We start from the raw sequence: 15,828 nt of genomic DNA, 5'->3' as shown, positions 1-15,828 counted from the left end.
AGCCCACATGTTCAGCGATGTGGTTTGTAGTTGCAGTCACTAAGAACCGTGTAATTCTTTGGGTATTGAGATACTTTAAGTATTCTGAAATTTCAAGGTACATTGAGGTATAATTGTATCATTTATGGTTTGAATCTAAACTATTCTCCACAGGCTTATGTGTTGTTCCCTGATTGGTCCTGCTGTCTGGGGGAACTGTAGAGCCACTGAGAAGATACAGATTAGGTAGCAGAATTGGGGTATTGGGAACAGACTTCTGAAAGTTAGACCTTTCCTTGGTTCTAGTTATTCTCCATCTGTCTCCTGGCCCACTCTCATGTGAAGAGTTCCACCACACACTTCCATCCATGGACAGAATTATTCCTGTCAATCATGCCTTCCCCACCCTAATGGGATGAAATCCATATGAAAATATAAACAAAAATAAAGTTCTTTTACCTTAAGTTGTCTCTGTTAGATATTCTGAGCACAGCAATGTAAATTTAACACAATCAGGAAAAAAATGATACCAGAATGGTGGGCTCATTTCTGTTACAATACCTCACCTTGTTGTTTTTAAGACTTTGGAATTAATCTGCGGTGTGTGTTGGGGGGGGATTTGGAGGAACTTCGATGGTTAGGCCAGAAAAGTACTAAAATGCGTGAGCTTTGCTTAAAGAGCCATTCTGGTAGGAATTCAGCCCAGGACACCAACAGAAATGTGGGCAGAAATGTGGGCTCATTAGGTTCAGATGGTATGGCAGTTTGAATGCAATTGTCCCCCATAATCTCATAGGGAGTGGCGCTATTACGAGGTGTGGTTTTGTTAGAGAAGGTAAGGTCTTGTTGCTATGTGTCACTATGGGAACGGGCTTTGAGGTTTCCTATGCTCAGGATACTGCTCAATGTCTCAGTCAACTTCTCCAACACCCCATCTGCCTATATGCTGCCCTGCTCCATACCATAATGATAATGAACTGAATCTCTGAAACTGTTTTCCTTTATAAGAGTTGCCATGGTCATGGTGACTCTTCACAGTAATAAAAAAGCACAAAGACACATGGGAATATGAACTTATTGGGAACTGGACTACAGCCTATTCATGATACACTCTAGAGAACAATCTAGCTACATTCTGTTAGTTCCCTAAAGATTTGAGAGAGGCCAAATTCAAAAGTAGTAGAATATTGTTGGTGTAGGAAATTTCAAGATAGAATAACATTCAGATAGTGTCATGGCTGTTGCTTGTTGCTTTTAGACAGTATCTCTGTGAGAGAACAAAAGGCTGAAGGAACAGATTTTAAACTGTGCAGTTTTGTTGAGGAAAGGAACACCAGTGCTTTAACATCTGCAGACAAAACATCTACAACGTAAGAGAGATTAGAGCCATTGGAAGGTAGCCTATGCACACTGCACTAGGGTAATAGGACAAGTGCCTCAAGGGCCAGACACATTAACCACTCCAAGATGTGAAAGACTTCCTGGAAAGAAAGCTGCAGAAGCATAGCACAAGGAAAGGCTGTCTAAGGAAGTGTTTCCCAGAGGAAAAATGAAGGAACTAAGTGAAGCCAGCGTAAGGGACAGGCACCTGTGCAGCAGGTGAGAGACATGGGGGCAGATTTTAAATGATGGAGCTACACAGTTTATTGTTTTCCCTTCTGGTTTTGTCTTAATTCACTTCTATAGGATTGACTATAACAAAGATCTTTGTAAATATAACCAAAAGATAAGAGCAGTTTCTCTTTTATTTAGGAATAAATTCTTGAAATTTTTGAAAACAAATGAGCAAGGGTGATTTAACAATTATATTTTTCTAATAATTAAATTTTATATTTAAGTAAAATTAAAATATTTTGGCCTTTTGAAAAAATGAAAGTAGTTCGTTTTCATAGAGTATTTTCTGATCTTTCTTTGGTTTAGTGTTTCCTGGATATCCTCTGGGCCCCTCCCTTTTGGAATACGAATTAGTGCCCTGTGCCACTGAATACTGGATGCTTATAACTTTAAATTTTACAGGCATACACAGCTAAGAGATTGACATGAGTTTTAGCAAATACTTTAGACTGTAGACCTTGAACAGTGCCATTGGCTAACACTATGGTAGTTTTTAAGGTTATACGAATGCCATTTTGCAGTGTGAGATGGCCAGAAATCTTTGTGGGGCAGAGCTACAATATTATGGTTTGAATCAGAAGTGTCTTCATATCCTAGTGTTTTGAATGTTCATTCCCCAGCATGTGGCACTGCTTTGGACTCATGTGGAGTCTTTAGGAGGAAGGGTCTATGTGCCAGAAGAAGGCCACTAGACGTGGGTTTTCGAGGATTGGAAACAACCCTGTTTTTTTTGTTTTTTTTTTTTTTTTTTTTTTTTTTTTTTTTTTTGAGGATTGGAAACATTCACAGTCTCTGCTTCCTGGTCTGCCAAGGCACAACCAGCTCCTCTACTCAACCCTGCCACCATCTATCCTTATCAGACAGAAATCCCAGTGACGCTATGAACCAAAGGCATTCTGTTACTTCTTTTGCAACGCGGGAATACAAGTAGTCACCACAGTCACTTTCTCGTTCACTCTACCAATAGCTTTATGGCTCACTTGGATAATTTCTTCCCAGTATTTGCAGCAGCATACCTGCCCTACCTAAAATGTTTCAAATGTGAGGTTATCTACAACTTTACCAAGTGCACCTAAAATTATTTGAATCCCCAAGTACCCATTGATGTGGGATTTCCCTCTGTATGCTGTGAATACCATTGGTTAATAAAGAAACTACTTTGGGCCCATTGCAGTGCAGAATAGGGCAAGGCAAGAATTCCAAGCAGATAGAGGAGGAGAGAGTAGGCAGAGTCAGAGAGACACCATGTAGCCACTGCAAGAGACAATCGACAGAACCTTACCAGTAGGCCGCAACTACGAGGCAATACACAGATAAGCAGAATTTGGTTAATTTAAGATGTAAGAGCTATCTAGAAACACACATAAGCTATTGGCCAAGCAGTATTGCAAATGATATAGTTTCTGTGTAATAGTTTTGGGTCTGGGCGGCTGGGAAAAAAACAAGCAGCCTTCGCCAACAACTCATAGACAGTGTTCAGAGTACATAACTGTCTCACTCCTCCCCATCGACGTCCATTGCTACCAGATTTCTGTGTGTACCAAATCCCCCATGGATGTCTCTTAACAAGTAATAAAAATTACACCATCAGAGTAGAACTAATGCTTATGTGAGGGAAGGACACAACTCAAAAACTGCTCAGAAATCCTGCAATTTAAGAAAATTGGGGTGGGGAGGAGAGCAGAATGTCAAGCTACCCACATTTACATTCTAGAACCCTCTGGAAGAATCTGGGTCACAAGGAAGTGAACTGTCCAAGATCACATGCCACCATACCCACTTAAATGAAGCAAGAGGAAGCTGATTCACTTTCCTGGTGATGCTACGTACAGAATTGCCTCACTTTCCCAGCAATGGCATTTGTTGTTGTTTTCCCCTAACTTGCTCTTTTAATAGAAACCTTTCCTGTTGGTTTGACTGCTCCAATTTTAAAACTGAAAGTGTTGTGTTAATGATGGTTGCTGCTACTTATATTGTGCTGTTTTTTGATGAAACTAGATAACTGGGGAATAAAGTATTAATAGATAAAATTCATCCACTTCTTATTTTATCATGACTTTAAACAATGATAGTGTTTTAATCTGTTGTTATTAAGTAAGCTTCATTTAGAAATAAATTACTATAAGACAAGCACAGAAATGCAAATAACGCATGATCATATTTACATATAGATTCTAAAAAAAAACCCACTTAACTGGAAGTAGAAGGCTGGAGGGGGGAAGAAGATGGAAAGCTGTTGACCAACAGGCACAGAGTTTCATACAGAATGAAGAACAGATCAGATGCTTCATAGAATTGTGACTATGATCAGCAATAATGTATTTCAAAATAAGTAAGAGTCAATGTCAAATGGCTCACTGTAAGAAATAATAGGGAAATGAGTTATTTTATTATCTGATTTAATCATTCTACATTGTGTATATACATGAAACGTCTTTATTACACTCCATAAATGTACATATTTATGAAATGCCAATAAAAATAATAGAAAATAAGTCAGTTGTTGAATATTTGCAAGTTTAATAAAATTATAAAGCATGTTGGTAATTTTAGAAATTACAGCTAATACAAACCTTAAACTTTGATTCCACTCCTACTGCCTGGAATCATGAGCTGTACAATGCACTTGGAGGAATGTCACAGTCCTTGGGTTCTGTTACTACTCTTTCACTACACAAGGTCTTTTCGACTTTATGGCAGTCCAGAGAAAACATGTGGCACGTCTAGCACGACATTTGACATTTCCTACAAGCAGCACTTCACAGTTATTAAAACAGAAGCTTTAAATCACACTCAACGAATCACTGTCGTGTGAGTTACATAGCCACAGTACTGTCTGTCATAAAGATCTGAGAACAGCTTAAACATCAAGTTAGACCACTTAAGGTGCTGTATTCCAAAACCTCTGCTCACAAGCGAAATGTGGATTGGAAGCAGTAATTCTCCCCATGCACGCTGAGAACAGAGGTGGACATTATCAGTGTCCTGCTCTATCTCCACTTTATTCACTTGAGAGGGGCTCTTTCAACCTAGAGCGAGGCAGGTAGCCAGGAAATACCAGCAACCCCACTATATCTGCCCTCCAAAACACCTTTATTTATGTGAATGCTAGTGATTTGAGCTCGGGGCTCCATGTTTATGCTGAAAGTGTTCTTACCCACTGGGCAATATCCCCAGCCCAGAAACTAACAATTCTTTATAACAGAAACTCAGCAGAACAGTTTGCTTGAGGTTTTAGCAAGGACTCTATTCTGACAAATATCATAGCCACCTGCAGCCACAGTGAGAAACAATTAATGAAGAGGATATGTTAAATGAAATGTGAGTTGATGGGATATTTTGATTGCTATCTTCTCAGCGGAGCTTCTGTATGTCAGTATAACTATACCTTAATGAAAATACTAATAGCTGTACAATGACATTTTTAGTTAGCGTAATTCAAATCGTTGCAACAATATCTGAAGGAAATTTCATTGTTACTGACCAGAGTCTCAACCACATTCTCTTGATACTGAGTCTCTCACTGAACCTCAAGTTAGGCTGCCAGCCAGCAAACCCATCAATTCTCCTGTTTCTGGCTGAGAGAATCCAGGGTTGTTCAGGGTCCAGCCTCAACAGGGTTCACAAGTCCCAGGGTAGGGGTGTGTGAATTAGAAAAATTAGGTTGGAGTAACAGAGAAACAAAAAACATACAGAGACATAGAATAGAACCAGGAGGGCAATCCAGTGAAGACCAAATACACCCACGTTTATTTTCCATCTGCATATATACCTCAATCATAAAGGGAGGCCGGGGGAAGGCAAAAGACTACAGAATGAGTTCCATGAGAACCAGAGCAGTTACACTGAGAAACCCTGTCTCAAAACACCAAAAAAGAAAGAAAAATAAGAGATTATAATGAAGATAATTTAATCTGTGAGTTCAAGCGTGTCAATGGTATTTTTGAAATGAAGGTTAAATATTAAAAATTAAAAGGCTATTTAGGAATTGGGTGTTGTAGTTTACTGCTAGAGCACTTGCCTAATGTGTGCAAAGGCCCTATATTATCTCTGGCACTGAAGAGGAAAGGGAGAATAAGTTATTTAATAAAGAACTAGAAAAGCAATCTTCAAGAGTCCCATCTAATGTTTTTGTTTTCTACCACTGTTACTAAAAAAAAAATCTTACTTCCATCAAATATCCACTCTTGAACAGAAAGCAGCTCATGTATTCTCTTACATGTTTGTAGATGTATGTACACCTTAATATATAAGCAAATTAGTCAAAAGTGAGCCACTGGATGGTCATGCTGGCACCCAACTCAGCTCTTCTGCAAGATCAGTACCTGCTCTTAATCGCTGAGCCATCTCTTCAGTCCCTCTACCTTTTTTAAATTAATTAATGTTTTACATACCAATTCCAGTTCCCCTCTCTTCTCTCCTCCTGCTCCCTCTACCTTCCCCCTACCCTACTCCTCTTCCCTCAAAAGTGAGGATAAGGTCTCCCCTGGGGAAGTCACCTAAGTGTCCCTCATCTCATTGAGGGAGGACCAACCCCACTCCTCACCCCACCTTTCACCCCGCCTAGGTTGAGGAAGACATCTCTCTTTAGAGAATGGGCTCCACAAAGTCAATTCATGCATTAGAGTTAGATCCTGGTCCCACTGCCAGTGTTTTTAAACTGTAGTAAAAGCCCTCAAACAAGTCAACCAGAAGATAATATGGGTTGTGACGGAAACTCATTCATTTGTACTGACTTGTTCGTGATTAAGAAATGTGTTTTATTAGAATCATTACAGGGAAAAATACAGATGTATGTCTAGTGAAAGAATTTATGCTTTATTTTAAAAATCAATGGTTGGCTTAAGCTAAAGGAGCACACAAGGCTACTGTGGTTATTAAAAACACTACAGCACTCTGGAAATGTTAACAAGACAAACCGGATTTCAATGTCAAAAATCTCGACGATACTTGCACAAGGATTGAGGGTTACTCTGGGATTTGTCACCCGGAAGCAGAGCAGGGTCCAGCCAGCGCCGCCATCAGCCTGCGTGGCTCCGGCTCTGTGGCACCAGCGGAAAAGCCTCCTTCACGGGCAGCAGCGTCTCCGCCCCAGCGAGCGACCGCCTCGTATCCCAGTTCCCCAGTCTCCTCAGACTCGGATCTTAAGATCTCCATTACCGCCAGGGCCTTCAAAAAGCTCTCGCGAGAGGAGGAGATATCGCGAGAACATTGTCAGAGCCTCTGGATCCGCAGAGAACCGGATCCTGCTCGGCTGTCTGAGTCGCAAATGCGCAGAGCGCAAGCCCCGGTTCACCCCAAAGGTGGCATTTCGGGATGAGGCAGGGTTATGGGTTAACTGTGAGGTCTGCAGCCGGGGGAGTGAATGAAGGAGAAAGGCAGCTCATTATGAGGTTAGACCAGAAAGAGTGACTTTCCGGATTTACGCAGGGATCACTAAATTCTGCTGCAGTCGGTACCCCAGGGGATGCACACACAGATCGTCTCCTTTAATGAGGCTGAAGTTCTTTGCAGTCCTAGCTGGGTCCCTGGAGGCAACCTGTCAGGAGTCTCTTGAGAAGAGGGTGACATTCTAATACACTTAGAGCTGGTGCCTAGAAGATACTGTCTTTAAGGTTTCGTGTACAAGGGCAGTATAGGAAGATGGAGGGGAACGCAAGTGATGGAGGGCAGTTTTTAGTTAGTGGTTATATGACAGATTTGCATTGCCTTTAGGAAGGCACCAGTCTTACGAATGCTTTAAAGCACTTTAAGACCATTTTAGAAAAAAGACAGAAACGAAGCTATGTGTACGCACCCAACGGGAGAAACAAATGTTACATAAACAACTGACATCCGTTGTCATTTCCACCCCATCCCCTTATTTTGCACATGAACCTCTTGTCATAGTAATTACTTTTCATACACCTTTATGTTTTAATTCTTAAGTTATGTATCCTGTGTGGATTTTTTTGCATAATTTTAGACCAGGGATTTTTGTTCTCTTTACAACTATTTTGTTCACATAGCATTATTTTAAAGATTTGTCACTTTGTAGTTCACACTAACAGCTGAACATATGTTTATTGACATAACAGTATCGATTTTGTTTAGTGTCTGTAGTGCCCAACACTCTTAAGTACTTACTTGTTGAAATCTATAGCATTTGCAGCCGGGCGGTGGTGGCACACGCCTTTAATCCCAGCACTCGGGAGGCAGAGGCAGGTGGATCTCTGTGAGTTCGAGGCCAGCCTGGTCTACAAGAGCTAGTTCCAGGACAGGCTCTAAAAAAGCTGCAGAGAAACCCTGTCTCGAAAAAAACAAAAAAAAAAAAAATATTTTTCCTGACCCCAAACTGTACTAACAAAAAACCAAAACCAAAAAAAAAAAAAAAAAAAAAAAAAAAAAAAAAACTATAGCATTTGAGCTAGGTTGTAAACATGAAAAGAATTTCAAATTGTCAAGAAAGAAAAAAAAAAAAGGTCAGGGATGGTGGTGGTGCACACCCGGTGGAATCCAAGTCACTCAGCAGGTTGAGGCAGAAGGCTCATTATGAAACATGTCTGGAAGAAGACAAGAAAAGTATTGCTCGTGAAACAATATACTGCTCACAACAAGACTGGCAATAACATTGCTTGTGTAGTGCTTCTTTCCTATGGTGTTCAAGCATGCATTCAAGAAAGTTCTGTGAAAATATATCACCAACTCCAACATGATAATTGACCTGACCGTGGAAAACCTCACCGTATTTTCACTAGACAACATTCACTAGACAAGCATTCTTAAAAGTGTCATCAATATCATAATGAAGAGAATATTGAAAACACTTTGAAAGAAGTAAAGTAAAAAATATACTACATCTCTCTTCTCTGGCTCAAACTTTTAAGCATTTCTTTCCAGAAGAGAAATTTCAGTGCTTAGGGTTAAGAAACCAGTTGCGTAAAAGACCCATTTGCTTTTGAAAACCAGAGATCAAGACTTGAACTAAGCCTGAAGAAGACAGTGACTTGCAACTTTATCATATTCCTCGGAGATGATTACTAGCCCTGGAGTCTGTGGGCACTGCGCATTAGCACAGATGAGGACTTTCCTTTGCCAAGTAAGCAGAGGTTCTTGTTGTTTCTATCATTCATAACAACTAGCCTGTGTGAGGCAGAGTTTTCAGCCTTAACCCAGTTAATATTAAAGGAGAAAAATAGATCAAATGATACAGCAAACACATGAGTAGTAAGTTTCCTGTGGTCTAGACTGGAACAGGTTTGTGAGCAGATGCATACATCATGTTACCTAAGATCTTACCCACCTTTTGTATCATTTCATAATGTTAAATGTTATTTTGTTACTATTTTTGTTATACTGATATTGATAAAGTGTGATAGCTTTTCTTGTTTAATTTTTGCCAAATTTCAATATTAGTAAAATCAACTGATTTTGTCTTGATTGAACAACAACCACCAACAAAAACTAATAAAGTTAAAGGACAGAAGCTTTTCTGGAGACATTTGGGATACAAAAGTAACTGGCTGTTCAATATGTATTTGACACAGAACAAGTGAACCAGTGCTTCCTAATGTCTGTGCTTTACAGCCGTATTTACAAAGTAAATGTGTGCAAATCTAGACTTCTTTTAAAAATATGACCCCAGGCTCAGTGCAGCTCTAGCTTGCCCAAGGCCCTGGATTTGGTCTACATTACCAGATCAAACAAACAGCATAACTATCTGATTTAACCCAATAACCACTATAAGAATCTGAAATGGCAACGCCTACTGTTGTAGCCTCATGATGCTGCTGATTAAGCAAATTGTATTACATAGTATGTCTTCCTAAAATGAATTCTAACTTTCCACTTCTCCCACACTTAGCCTTATTGCAATGTCGGATTTTGCAGACCTTATATTCTATTGAAAGTAAGGATAACGCACACACCTGTTGCTGCTTTAAATATAGTATTAGGGCTCTTTTTGTTTTCCTGCCCTCCTCGCTGGAACCTTGGATTTAGCTCACAGAACCCCATGGATGAAGAGATGGAAAGAGTGTAAGATGCAGAGAAGATGGAGGACACCAGGAGAACCAGTCCATGTCTGAGAGCTGCTTGGCCTGCAAGGGGTCCTGACAGTCTGCAGGAGGATCCATCTTTCTCTGGGCTCAGCCTGTTTGGGCTCTGGGGACCTGGAATTGAGTGCACCCAGGCCGGTGGGAGGTCCCCTCCTTCATTTGACTGCCCGGACCAAGGTAGGCCTTTGTCTGAGAGCTGCTTGGCCTGCAAGGGGTCCTGACAGTCTGCAGGAGGATCCATCGTTCTCTGGGGTGAGTGAGGAGTGAGTGCCCAAACCGCGGCAGCTGCCCGGAGAGGGACCACCGACTCTCCACAACTCCCCCTGCCACCAGCACACTTCCTGCTCTTCCTGCAGGGGTTATTCTCCCCGGATACTGCCTCTCTCTTCCTGTCCCTTCCCAGCTTGCACCCAGAATCCTCCCCCCCTCCCCCTTCCTCATCCTCCCGTCTTTGGGGCCACAAAATCCCACAGCTCAGCCTGTTTGGGCTCTGGGGACCTGGAATTGAGTGCACCCAGGCCGGTGGGAGGTCCCCTCCTTCATTTGACTGCCCGGAGCAAGGTAGGCCTTTGTCTGAGAGCTGCTTGGCCTGCAAGGGGACCTGACAGTCTGCAGGAGGATCCATCGTTCTTTGGGGAAGAGATGGGCAGGCGCCAATGCAGGAGCTCCTCCAACAACATGAAAGGCAACATGACATCACCACAAGCCAGACATCCCGAAACAACAAGTATGGAACACCCTACCCCAGAAGATATAGAAGAAACCGACATTAAACAGTACTTTATGAAAATAACAGAGGACCTTAAACAGGAGGTAAAAAACTGCCATAAAGAAATGGAGATGACAAACAAAAAGGTAGACGAAATAAATAAATCTCTCAAAGATACCCAAGAAAAACAAGAAAAACAAGAAAAAGCAATCAAACAGGTAAGGGAAACAGTACAAGACCTGATAAATGAAATGGAGGTATTGAAGAAAACACAATCTGAGGGACGACTGGAAATGGAAACTCTGAGTAAACGAACAGAAACTTCAGAGACAAGTATTTCCAACCGAATACAAGAGATGGAAGAAAGAATCTCGGACTCTGAAGATACTATAGAGGAAATAAACTCACAGATTAAAGAACTAAACAAATCTAACAAATTCTTAACACAAAACATTCAGGAAATCTGGGACACCATGAAAAGACCAAACCTAAGAATAATTGGGGTAGAAGAAGGAGAAGAATTACAACTCAAAGGCCCAGAAAACATATTCAACAAAATTATAGAAGAAAACTTCCCCAACCTAAAGAAGGATGTTCCTATGAAGGTACAAGAAGCCTACAGAACATCAAATAGACTGGATCAAAAGAAAGCATCCCCACGCCATATAATAATCAAAACACAAAACATACAGAATAAAGAACAGATATTAAGAGCTGCAAAGGAAAAAGGTCAAGTAACATATAAAGGGAAACCTATCAGAATTACACCTGATTTCTCAATGGAAACCATGAAAGCCAGAAGAGCTTGGATAGATGTGCTACAGACACTTAGGGAACATGGATGCAAGCCTAGACTATTATACCCAGCAAAGCTTGCATTCACCATTGATGGAGAAAACAAGATATTCCAGGACAAAAACAGATTTAAACAATACGCAGCCACAAATCCAGCCTTGCAGAAAGTAATAGAAGGAAAATCACAAACCAAGGAGTCCAACAACACCGACAATAACTCAAGCATCTAGCGACCCTTCACCAGCACAACTAGAAGAAGGGAAACACACAAACTCTACTACTAAAAATGACTGAAGTTAACAACCACTGGTCATTAATATCACTTAATATCAATGGACTCAATTCACCTATAAAAAGGCACAGGCTAAGAGACTGGATACGAAAACAGAATCCAACATTTTGCTGTTTACAAGAAACACACCTCAACCACAAAGACAGGCACCTACTCAGAGTAAAGGGTTGGGAAAAGGTTTATCAAGCAAATGGCCCTAAGAAACAAGCGGGTGTGGCCATACTAATTTCCAACAAAGTTGACTTCAAACTAAAATCAATCAGAAGAGATGGAAAGGGACACTTTATACTCATAACAGGAAAAATCCTTCAGAATGAAGTCTCAATCCTGAATATCTATGCCCCTAATATAAAAGCTCCCACTTATGTAAAAGAAACACTTCTAGAACTCAAGGCAGCCATCAAACCACACACACTAATAGTTGGAGACTTCAACACTCCTCTCTCACCAATGGACAGGTCAATCAGACAGAAACCTAACAGAGAATTGAAAGACTTAATGGAGGTAATGAACCAAATGGACTTAACAGACATCTATAGAACATTCCACCCAAATAGGAAAGAATATACCTTCTTCTCTGCGGCTCATGGAACCTTTTCGAAAATTGACCATATACTTGGTAACAAAGCAAACTTCCACAGTTACAAAAAAATATTAGTAACCACCTGTGTCTTATCGGATCACCATGGATTAAAATTAGAATTCAACAACAATGCTACCCCCAGAAGGCCCACAAACTCATGGAAACTGAACAGTCAACTACTGACCCACACCTGGGTCAAGGAAGAAATAAAGAAAGAAATTAAAGTCTTTCTTGAATTTAATGAAAACAAAGACACAACATACTCAAACCTATGGGACACAATGAAAGCAGTGCTAAGAGGAAAGTTCATAGCACTAAGTGCCCACTTAAAGAAAACGGAGAAAGCACTCATTGGTGACTTAACAGCACACCTGAAAGCTCTGGAAAAAAAAGAAGCAGACTCACCTAGGAGAAGTAGAAGACTGGAAATAATCAAACTGAGGGCAGAAATCAACAAAATAGAAACACAGAAAACAATCCAAAGAATCAATGAAACAAGAAGCTGGTTCTTGGAGAAAATCAACAAGATTGACAAACCCTTAGCCAAACTAATCAAACGGCAGAGGGAGAACACGCAAATTAACAAGATCAGAAATGAAAAGGGGGACATAACCACAGACACAGAGGAAATTCAGAAAATCATTAGATCTTACTACAAAAGCCTGTATGCCACAAAATTGGAAAATGTAAAAGAAATGGACAGTTTTTTAGATAAATACCATATACCAAAGTTAAACCAGGACCAGGTAAATGCTCTAAATCGTCCTGTTAGTCGCGAAGAATTAGAAACTGTTATCAGAAACCTCCCTACCAAAAAGAGCCCAGGACCAGATGGTTTCAATGCGGAATTCTACCAGAACTTCCAAGAAGACCTAATACCTATACTCCTTAAGGTATTTCATAATATAGAAACACAAGAGTCACTGCCAAATTCCTTCTATGAAGCTACAGTTACCCTGATACCTAAACCACACAAAGACTCAACCAAGAAAGAGAATTACAGGCCAATCTCACTCATGAACATTGACGCAAAAATTCTCAATAAAATACTGGCAAACCGAATCCAAGAACACATTAGAAAAATTATCCATTACGATCAAGTAGGCTTCATCCCAGAGATGCAGGGCTGGTTCAACATACGAAAATCTATTAATGTAATCCATCATATAAACAAACTGAAGGAAAAAAAACATATGGTCATCTCATTAGATGCTGAAAAAGCATTTGACAAAATTCAACACCCCTTTATGATAAAGGTCTTGGAGAGATTAGGGATACAAGGGTCATTCCTAAATATAATAAAAGCTATTTACAGCAAGCCGACAGCTAACATCAAATTAAACGGAGAGAAACTCAAGGCTATCCCACTAAATTCAGGAACACGACAAGGCTGTCCACTCTCTCCTTATCTCTTCAATATAGTGCTTGAAGTTCTAGCAATAGCAATAAGACAACATAAAGGAATCAAGGGGATTCAATTTGGAAAGGAAGAAGTTAAACTTTCATTATTTGCAGATGATATGATAGTATACATAAGCGACCCCAAAAACTCCACCAAAGAACTCCTACAGCTGATAAACTCCTTCAGTAACGTGGCAGGATACAAGATCAACTCCAAAAAATCAGTCGCCCTCCTATACACAAAGGATAAGGAAGCAGAGAGGGAAATCAGAGAAGTATCACCTTTCACAATAGCCACAAATAGCATAAGATATCTGGGAGTATCGCTAACCAAGGAAGTGAAGGATTTATTCGACAAGAACTTTAAGTCTTTGAAGAAAGAAATTGAAGAGGATACCAGAAAATGGAAGGATCTCCCCTGCTCGTGGATTGGGAGGATCAACATAGTAAAAATGGCAATTCTACCAAAAGCAATCTATAGATTCAATGCAATCCCAATCAAGGTCCCATTAAAATTCTTCACAGAGATTGAGAGGACAATAATCAACTTTATATGGAAAAACAAGAAACCCAGGATAGCCAAAAAAATCTTATACAATAAAGGTACTTCTGGAGGCATTACCATCCCTGACTTCAAACTCTATTACAAAGCTACAGTATTGAAAACGGCTTGGTATTGGCATAATAACAGAGAAGTTGACCAATGGAATCGTATAGAAGACCCGGATCTTAAACCACAAACCTATGAACACCTGATTTTTGATAAAGGAGCCAAAAGTACACAATGGAAGAAAGAGGGCATCTTCAACAAATGGTGCTGGCATAACTGGATGTCAACCTGTAGAAGAATGAAAGTAGATCCATATCTATCACCATGCACAAAACTCAAGTCCAAATGGATTAAAGACCTCAATATTAATTTGAACACATTGAGCTTGATAGAGGAGAAAGTGGGAAGTACTCTACAACAAATGGGCACAGGGAACCGTTTCCTATGCATAACCCCAGCTGCACAGACTTTAAGGGCAACATTGAATAAATGGGACCTCCTGAAGTTGAGCAGCTTCTGTAAAGCAAAGGACATTGTCACTAAGACACAAAGGCAGCCTACTGACTGGGAAAAGATCTTCACCAACCCTGCAACTGACAAAGGTCTGATCTCTAAAATATATAAGGAACTCAAGAGACTAGACGGTAAAATGCCAATTAACCCAATTAAAAATTGGGGCGCTGAACTGAACAGAGAATTCTCAACAGAAGAAGTTCGAATGGCCAAAAGACACTTAAGGTCATGCTCAACCTCCCTAGCTATCAGGGAAATGCAAATCAAAACAACTTTGAGATATCATCTTACACCTGTCAGATTGGCTAAAATCCAAAACACCAATAATAACCTTTGCTGGAGAGGTTGTGGGGTAAGGGGCACACTCATCCATTGCTGGTGGGAATGCAAACTTGTGCAACCACTTTGGAAAGCAGTGTGGCGGTTTCTCAGGAAATTCGGGATCAACCTACCCCAGGACCCAGCAATTCCACTATTGGGAATCTACCCAAGAGATGCCCAATCATACAACAAAAGCATATGCTCATCTATGTTCATAGCAGCATTATTTGTAATAGCCAGATCCTGGAGACAGCCTAGATGCCCTTCAGTGGAAGAATGAATGAAGAAACTGTGGAATATATACATGCTAGAATACTACTCAGCGGTAAAAAACAATGACATCTTGAATTTTGCAGGCAAATGGATGGAAATAGAAAACACTATTCTGAGTGAGGTAACCCAGACCCATAAAGATGAACATGGGATGTACTCACTCATATTCGGTTTCTAGCCATGATTAAAGGACATCGAGCCTATAAGTTTGGGATCCTTGAGAAGATAATAAGAAGAATCTCCACCTGACGATAGATGAAGAAAATGACAGAGCCCCACCTTGGAGCACCGGACTGAGCTCCCAAGGTCCTGATGAGGAGCAGAAGGAGAGAGAACATGAGAAAGAAAGTCAGGACCGTGAGGGAACCTCCAGCTGGCGACAGATGGGGAAGATGACTGAGCCCCACATTGGAGCACTGGACTGAGCTCTCAAGGTCCCGATGAGGAGCAGAAGGAGCGAGAACATGAGGGAGAAAGTCAGGAACGAGAGGGATGCGTTCACTCATGGAAACGGTGGGACAGAACTAATGGGAGATCACCAACTCCAGTTGGAATGGGACTGATGGATCATGCGACCAAACCCGTCTCTCTGAGTGTGGCCAACAGCGGGGGCTGACTGAGAAGCAAAGGACAATGGCTCTGGGCTCTGATTGTTCTTCATGGACGGGCTCTGTGGGAGCCTTCTCAGCTTGGTCGATCACCTTCCTGGACCTGGGGGGAGTTGGGAGGACCTTGGTCTTAGCATAGAGTGGGGAACCCTGA

This window comes from Arvicola amphibius, chromosome 1, assembly GCF_903992535.2.
Source record: "Arvicola amphibius chromosome 1, mArvAmp1.2, whole genome shotgun sequence".
Lineage (NCBI taxonomy): Eukaryota > Metazoa > Chordata > Mammalia > Rodentia > Cricetidae > Arvicola > Arvicola amphibius.
This window is presented reverse-complemented; position numbering follows the sequence as displayed.